Source organism: Sinocyclocheilus grahami, unplaced genomic scaffold, assembly GCF_001515645.1.
Source record: "Sinocyclocheilus grahami isolate Dianchi unplaced genomic scaffold, SAMN03320097.WGS_v1.1 scaffold126.1, whole genome shotgun sequence".
NCBI classification, from domain to species: domain Eukaryota; kingdom Metazoa; phylum Chordata; class Actinopteri; order Cypriniformes; family Cyprinidae; genus Sinocyclocheilus; species Sinocyclocheilus grahami.
Genome location: NW_015505305.1, coordinates 5,367,561 through 5,376,990, shown reverse-complemented (window position 1 = coordinate 5,376,990; position 9,430 = coordinate 5,367,561). Strand labels below are relative to the sequence as shown.

Below are 9,430 nucleotides of genomic sequence, written 5' to 3'. Positions count from 1 at the left end.
AATCAGACTACCTGTTTTTCTATCCTTCCTTTATTAAATAATACTTTATAGAGTTGGAAAACCCCCTCGGTGTGTCATAAGGAACAGATCTCTACAAACTTCGAGTCAAATATGTGGCCACTGAAACTCTATGTTTGGGAAGTTATACAATAGAATACTCTCGAGCATTGTAAAAATAAAGATTCATCAGATCTTTTGAGATAGCTATATGAATGCAAGTATCTTAACATAACTCTGTAGGATTTTATAATTTAACCCCTATATACTATTAATGGTAATTCAGTCCTGAAAGATCAGCGCAGAAATAACAACCTTAACAAACTAATATCACTGCAGCACACACACAATAGGTGGAGACAAGTGACTGTTTATTATGAATGAGTCAATGAGTCATTCATTCAACCTATTAGTTCAAAAATGTTGAGTCACTGAATCATTCACCTAAATGGTTTGTTTAAATAATACAAAATATAAGTAGATATTTTATTATATAGAAAACTTGCCAATTGTCTCATATTCTGGTAAAATGTTTACAAATAAAACCAATGCTTTTAAAGCCCTTTTATTACACTCTTAACAGAACTAAACCTATTAAATAATGTGAGTATTTGGCATCCGTCAGTCATGAGGACACTCATAGCATACTAATAATGAACCACCAGATTAAATATCTGTCATGATTTCACATGCAAACAAACATTAAAAGTTTGTGAAGCATTCTGAATCCTTGTGCAAACAAATGAAACAAAACAACATGCCATGCTCATCTGCTCAAATCCTTAACACCCCTCCCGTTATTTTTTTTTTTAGGTTTTAAATTATAAAACAATATATTAAGTATATTAATTATATATGATATATATATTCTTTACAATTAATTTAAATGAATTATTTAGAAAATATAATATTCTATATAAATTATATATTACAAATGATATAAGAATGTATTTTATTTACTTTATTATTTATAATCATTTATTTACATGCCAAAACCAAAGTTAGGGACACTTAGATGGGACTATAGTAAAGCTGTTTTTCAAGTTATACATTCACATTAAAAACAACTCACTAATAAATATATATATTAGTGCTGTCAATGGATTAAAAAATTTACTAATAAATCACATATTTTTCTGAAATTAATCACTATTAATCCCACCTAACATTAAATTTTTTAAATATACTTTTATATTACAATACTTTCACATTGAAATCTTCAAATTAATGTAGAAACAACAAAGACAGCATATTTTTAATATTTGTTTAATTTTTTATGACTGAAGGCGAGTATCACTAATACTACTAATGTCTCTAGGAATGAGGTTTTTCCCCTCTAACGTTTAGCCATTGACTATAGGCATTCAGCATTACAGTATAATTGAGAGCTATCAATTGTAACATTTATTAGACTTAATAAAAGTTATCAAACACTAAATTCTAAATTAAATGATGAAACCGTAAAGCTACAAAAGTTATTGATTTGTCTCTTTTTTCTTTTGTTCTTCGATTAACAGACATCACAGCAGCTGGTTATTAGGTTATTTTGGCTGCTTTAAGAGCTGCCGCTGCTGAACATGACGCGGATCTGATACGCATCCTATTTTCTCACAACTCTTTACCTTTTCTGACCCACTTCAGGTCTTAAAGTCTCTACTAATGAGCTGACGAGTTGAATCGGGTGTGTTAGATGAGGGAGACAGTGCTGGTGCTCCAGGAATGTTTTGAAAACCACTGCATTTCAGAGACATGTTCTTAAATGTGACTCATTTAAGTATGCAAGTCATCAACTAAAGTAACTCGCCCTGCAGGACAAGCATCCTCACCCAGGACACAGCTACAAGGGCACTGAATTTGTGGCCTACCTGCCTCAGAACACCACAGGAACCAAGATCCTCCAGCTACTCGAGCAGGCCTTCGAACACAAGCTGCTGTTCACTGTGGCGGTCAATAGCAGCGGTGAATACTGTGTGATGCCTGCAGATATACCCCTCAAGACTCTGGACAGCGGGGGACCTGGAAGGTATATAATAATTATAATTAGAAATATGATATTATGAATTCCAAATAATAGATCAGAGGTCACCACAGTTCTTTTGAGTTCAAATATGTCACTTTACTAAAAAAAAAAAAAAAATCTGGAAAATATTTACGTATTATTAATTTTAATACTAAGTATTAATTTTAACTGTATTTTTTTCTACCCACAATTTTTAAAATTGAAAATAAATATTTTCAAATTCCCTTATAGAAAGATAAAACATGTTTATTTTTTATTAAATTATACTACATTCAGATTTGTTCTAACTGTTATTTAATTTAAATAAATTTAATTAATTTAGTCTTTAACCATGATGAAAAATGAAACAATAATAATATAATTAATAAATATATATTATAATAAAAAGTATATAAAATAATTCAATTTAACAAGATTCAAATGCTCTAGATTTTTTATTTATTATTTTATTTTAAATATAATATTCTACTATAACATGCTATATATATATATATATATTTTTTTTACAAAGGTTAATTTAAGTTAATTTGTGTTTAAAAACCATAATGAAAAATAAAAAGGTAATAACTAAAATGTGGTGAATGATTTAAAAATCATTATGGTAAACATTTAGGTTCACATGAAAATATTGACAGCCCTAAAAATACATTTTGTAAAACCTTTTTTCTCCCAAATTTTCTGCAGGTACCCCGGAAGTCTCGAGACTCCATTTTAGCTTAGTGCACCTTTTAATGTTAAATAGAAAATTAATATTTTCTACAATTTTCTCTCTCCTGTTGTGTCAGCTTGGGCTATCCAGATCCAAACGTACTTGAAATCAGTGAAGAAGAGTCTCAAGGTCAAAGGGATCAAATGAGAGAGGATGGACTATAATTACTATGACTGTTGATTCCCAACCTCATCACGACCCTGCATGATCAAAATGTGGAAATGGATGTGGCATGATTAAATGGAGTTTGTCCAAATCTACAGAACAAGGCTGATCAGTTTGAGTTTATGAGGACCTTTATATGCCAGAAACTGAGTTGCAAAGATGCACATGGCGACTTGTGAGATGTAGTGCATTTTTTATTAAACAGAGGAGTTCTAGCATGAAGTAAGACAGTATTGTACTCACTGCAAGCCATTGTACAATGTTTGCTTAAAGTGCTTTTAAATCATTTTAAATTAAAATTAAAATTAACCACTTTCTGGATTTTTAAATGAATATCAGTAAATGTTATTATTCGTATACGTTATTTTAGGATTATTTATTATCTGTTTATTAATATTTTGAATTAGATTTGTGCTTTTGTCATTTTGAATATATACTGTATATATATTTTTTTCAGTTTTTCATCTGATACCTATATTTTATTTTTCAGCTTTCAGTTAAAAAAAAACGATTTTAATTGCTTTATAAATGAATAAAATAAAGAGGAATTCAACATTAAAGACATACTCTTCCCCACCTGCTCAGTCCGCACCGCCTGCCAGGTGAAGTCAACACATCCTCTGCAATATTTCCTCCGTGCCTGAAATGTGTCTGCACATTGCCGAGTGTGAACTTTCCCAGGCTGACGGTGGCCCTCTGTTCTCCTCAAACTGAATTACACACCAGGCTTCATACTCACAATAAAGAGTAATCGGATTGGCAGGCCCCATTAGAGAGGGCTCCGTCATCTCCAGGGGCGTTCTTAAACCACTTTCTTGTGGACGCTCCGCCAGGAGTCATCCGTCCCGACTGTCAGCCTCCACCACGACTCTGACAGCTATCAAATCTGTTCCTGCCCCATCTTCCTTCAATCTGCGTGGCTCTCTGCTCCTCCGTCACATCCCCCTCTCTCTCCGTTCATGACCTGGAGGAGCCGGGCTCTGTCTGGATGTTTCACGAACCTGCTTGAGACTACCCACCCTATTCATTGAATTATTTAACACTTACTTACTGACTTTAAAAAACGTCCTTATTTCCTTATCTAAGAACACGCGGGGCCATTTGTAAACTACATGTGCACGCTTCGTATCATCTGCTTTGCTGTTTTTAGCAAAACAGCTCATTATGCCGCTTGACATTGCAGCATTCCATGTCATATTACTTTAATGTACTGTAGAAATAATAACCACACTGGTTTCTAGCGCAAATAGTTTTACTGTTTTATGCACTTACTGTAAGTTACTGTTATTCTTCTTTTTTACAGCCTCTAGTTAGCCTATTTACTTCTCCACCTTTTTCCAACACCCCATGGTGCTTTGCACGAATTACAGTTCATAATTTCCTTAAGTGGATCAAATCAGTGGAAGGTTTGCTCTATGAATTACATGTTAAATAATATTTCTCTGTGAATTACATGTTAAATAATATGTCTGTATTATGTTTTCTTAAAAATGTTCATTACAATGATAATATTTCCAACTGATTTCTGTAATTTTGACATAGCCTAACAAATATTGTGTTTACTTGCTTTAGAAACATTCCAGTAGCCTACACACTGCTAATAGGGATTAAAAGTGAAAAGTGGAACCAATTACATTTTAAAGCATCCGTGAGAAAACAAACCTGGAAAGAGATGTAAGGATTTGGGGAGAAAAATTAGAGATTCATAAGAAATAGTAGGCTAATGCTAATAAGTGCATTCCAGTTAATTATTCATGGGATATAGGCCTTTTTAAGTTAAACTGGGAGAGCAGACCACAAATGTACAGTATGTTGTCGTTTTTCATACTATTACAGCAGAATACAGTTGAAGTCTCGCACATTCACAGAAAATGGCTTACTTCTTCTTTGCAAAATAATCTGGATATCTTAGATGTGAAATTGAGGTGAGTTGAATCATCGGTGACTCCTTCCTTTCCTCCTCGTTAAGCAATACAAAGTTCAAATCGTCATTAGAAATCGTTGGAGTTCTCACGAGGGGAGTGTTTGTGGTGTTTTGCCGTGTCTTCCCCACTGGGGGGCTGAGTGTTGGTTTGTGCAGCGGCTGCTTGTGATGAATGAGCTGAGGGCGTGTTTTCATTAGGCTGTTTAATTTGGAGCACAATTAGACTTCATCCTCTTTTAGAAGACAAAGCAGATTCTAAAGTTGTTAATTAAAAGGCCGAGTTGCAGACAGTGAAGATGGATGTGAACGGAGAGAATCCTTTTAACTAAAAACATTTAACTAAATCACTTTGCAAATAATAGTACAGCTGCTCATAAAAACAGCGACTCTGAAGTGCACAAAAAGAAAACACAGTTTTCAAAACAGCACGTATCTCATCCGCCGTGACACAGGATGTTTTTTTACAAACCGTCGCGAGAGTCCGTAAGGCCATCAAAACCAAGAAAGCATGCTTTGACAGACACGGCACATCCCATTTGTGTCCATTTTACAGTCCCTATAAACCTTGGCGACAAGGGAAGTGAGAAACAATACAACGTCTCTTCGCTCCAAAGCATCTGTGCGAAATCGGCACCTGCCGCGGTGGCGCGGGGAGTGAATCTTCTGGAGGAAATGGTTTATGAAGTACTAAATCTCGATGTGGAGACGGAGGGAGTGTTTCTAGCCCTTGTCCCTTCATGCTGATGGGACGGACCTGTCCCTTCAGGTTAACGCTGAGATAAAATGAAGGCCTAGGTAAAAGATGACACATTTACGAGGAGGAACGTTCGTAGGAAGGGAAAGAGGAATTACCCATAATTCTTTGCGAATGTATTTAGTGAAGTATCTTTTACAGAAGTAACAATATGAATTTTTGATGATGGATACCGAGTCTAGTCAATGCTAATCGCTCACAAGCTCGACAGAAAGAGCGAGAAGAAAGAACAGTAGATGTGTAGACACATCGCAGATGCAGAGGGAAGAGTGTCTCGGTTTGATTTACGATGCTGTCGTTCGGTATCCTCTCAGGTACCTGTTGTCTTGCTTTCATAAAGCCAGCAACACAGACACATTCACTCTTTAGCCTTCCAGCTCCATTCATCAGCGCAGAAGGTCCCCGTTCGGCTCTTTTCATCTCAGACGCACTCGCTCAGGCCCTTTGCAAGCACTCTTCTTTACATGGCCAAATCAAAGCGGTCAGAGATCTGCCCCTGCGATAACCTCCAGCCTCTTTGTGCTCTAAGGTTAGTCCCGCTATGTATCCGGCTGCCACACGCAGTCACCGCGAACAGATATCTCACTCTGAGCTGAATGGACCCAGGGTTTCTAAAGAGTCAATGATACATCCCTGTGATAGTGGGGTCTACTTTGTGTCGGTGGCCTTTAGCTGAGACAGATGGAGAGATAGACGTGCTGCTCTCCACTTCTCCATTCTCCAAAGTCACAGTGATTTCAGACAGCTAAAGACGGCAAAATAATGAATTATGCTATTGATAGAATTTTAAACAGTGTGTAAAACACATGTTTGTATTACTAAAAGACTGATTATTTACTATGGATCCAATCTGATTTTTTGGGGGGAAAAAATTATTGTCTTGTCAAATAACTGAAATAAAATAAGTTTAAGTATTACAATTACTACAACTAAAACTGAAATAAATTAAAGCTATATAGAAAGACAAACAACAAAATAATACAATGACAAAAGCGTGTAACAAATTACTAAAATTTAAATAAAAAATGAAAATATAAAAAGAAAAGAAAATTTGAGTAAATACTGTAAAAGTATATAAATAATACAGAAATAGCACTGGAATTGAGGTAAGAAACAACATGCCAAACTGCAATTTAAATGCAGGGAAGCAAAATTAAAAACTAAAATTCAATTAATTAAAAACTTTGAAAGCTTTTGAACTTTGACACTTTTAAGTTTGAAGGTTTATAGGTCATATGGACAAAGACAGGCAGATAGATAGATAGATAGATAGATAGATAGATAGATAGATAGATAGATAGATAGATAGATAGATAGATAGATAGATAGATAGATAGATAGATAGATAGATAAGCTAATGTACATATTGAATTCTATGCACTGTTATTATTATTATTTTTTTTTTCAGTTCAGTGTTAACAACAAATGATGTCGATCTACATGTCATACTTGCATAATCAGGCTGTGATATGTACATTAAGATGCTTTGCAAGGATTTTATGATGCTTTAATACCGACTTTTCATCCCCAGAATTGATCCAAACTTGTCCTGGGTGAACAGCTCCTCTAGGTGGATGAGTTGAACTGCCCAATCTCTCCTGGCACTTTGTGATTTATGACCTTTTTGGTGACAAATCGCTTCGGTTACACCGCATCGGAATAGCAGCGCATAGAGTTGGCCTTCCTTAAATCAATGGCCCATTGTTCCTCCTCCGTGGACTCTCTGTGGCTGCCGAACAGGGACAAAGCCACCCAGATCTGCTGGAGAAAAGCATTGCTTTTAGGGAGCTCAGAAAATGGTGAGCTTCACATGTGGACTGCTGAGACAAAATAACTCAACATATTCATTTAACCCTGAATTAAAATTCAGACATGTTCATTTTCATTATGAGCTGTTCTTGATGGTTTGTCAAGCCTTCAGAATGAAAATATGAAAGTTTAGACTAGAGCAAGGGTATTATTTAAAGGTTATATAAATCTGCCCAATTAACCAGTAGGGGGCGTCGCAAAAGCAACCAACCATAGTTTGCTTTCTGTATGTGACATTTAAGGGCAGATACATCTAAAATCAATGACACCACAATAATAAACCAGCTTGCAGAAAAGTGTAGAAAAAATATATAAAACAAGTCAGAAATTAAAGAATAGTTCAGTCAAAAATGAATATTTGCTGAACATTTTCTCACCCTCATAACATACAAGATGTAGATGAGCTTGTTTCTTCATCAGAACAGATTTGGAGAAATTGAGCATTAGATCACTTGCTCACCAATGGATTATCTGCAGTGAATGGGTGCCGTCAGAATGAGAGTCCAAACACCTGGTAAAAACATCACAATGATCCACACCACTCCAGTCCATCAATGAACATCTTGTGAACTGAAAATCTTTGTTTTTGTAAGAAACAAATCCATCATTAAGGCATTGTAACCGTAAACCATCACATCTAGCCAAAATACAAGCCTATAATTCATAATAACTCTTCCACCAGAGTCCATCCCCAATTGTCCTCTCATATTGAAATCCACCAACATATCTGTTTAGAACTTGCTTGTAAACAGTGCTTGATTTGCACGTTTCTCTCCTAATTCAGATGGTATCAACTTTTTCACTGGAGAAAGCAATATTATGGATAGAGGAATGTTGGTAACCAAACAGTTCCATATGGAATGGAAGTCAATGGGACCCGCATTTTTATTTATGTGTGGACTATCCCTTGAAGGTCTGTCCATCCCTCTGATCAGCTAAAGATTCAGACTTGTGAAAAATGTGCCATAATGACATCACATCAGTCATCACGACCGTACAATAAACTCTGATGACTAACTTTGTTTTCCTGCTCCTAAAGGTCACAGTTTCCTCAATCTATGTCCAGCTGGATGCACTGAGAGCTATGCTATGTTACTGTTTTTATTATGTGTCCATGTCACATACAATATTTCTCTCAGGCCAGTGAATCGGTCTTTCATTGGTCTAATGCTGTATGTCTGAAGTTGCATATTTTTCTCTTGGTAATAATGGAGAATTGTAGAGTAGAGTTTGATTATTTGAAGATCGCATCTGTCTGTTTTTATACTGACACAGTGTGTGAGAAAGTAATGAGGGTTGACAAGCTACACTGGCCATCCTCCAACTAAAGGTCACGTCTGGTGGGCTATTGGGTTATTGATAATGAGTAATTGATGGTTTTATGTTATGTGTATTCCACCTGTTCACATGAATCATAATGTCTGAGGCAGTCTGTCTGATGTGAGGTTTTATTTCTGAATCTGTACTGACATTATGAAATAATGATTTAATGTAACAACATAAAGAGCATAAATGATTACAAACTAAATGAAGCATAAGTATTTAAATAAAATCAAATGTGATGCACTACACAGGGACTTCTGGCAATGGTTTGGACTGTAAATTATAAGGGGGAAATCAATTTTACATTTTCATTGTATTTGTTAAGGTAACTTACAGTGAACAGTGATTATTGTACATAATCCAGCCAGAACACTCAGATCACAGACTAAGCATCTGTTTTTGGTTCCCAGATCTAGATTGAAATGCAGGGGTGACAGAGCCTTTGCAGTTTCTGGCCCCAAGCTATGGAACAATTTGCCATTGTCTATCAGAACAGCTGCCTGAGTTTAAAAGTCTCATAAAAACTTTTTTCCCATGCTTTTAATGTTTTGTGACTGTGTTTTTCTAATGATGTGTTTATTTTATTGTGTGATTGGGTCAATGTAATTGTGTACAGCACTTTGGTAAACTAAGGTTGTTTTAAAAGTGCTTTATAAATAAATTGAACATTGAACAAATTAACAGATTTTTACTGTAGAATTTTACTTGTAGATTAGAATTTTACTTGCA

The 9,430-nt window shown here is 35.3% G+C and overlaps 1 pseudogene; it reads left to right on the top strand.

Moving 5' to 3' along the window:
* LOC107590322 (E3 ubiquitin-protein ligase DTX3L-like) overlaps positions 1–2,873 on the top strand; it is a 4,493-nt pseudogene extending 1,620 nt beyond the window's left edge.
* Positions 2,874–9,430: the final 6,557 nt, after the last annotated feature.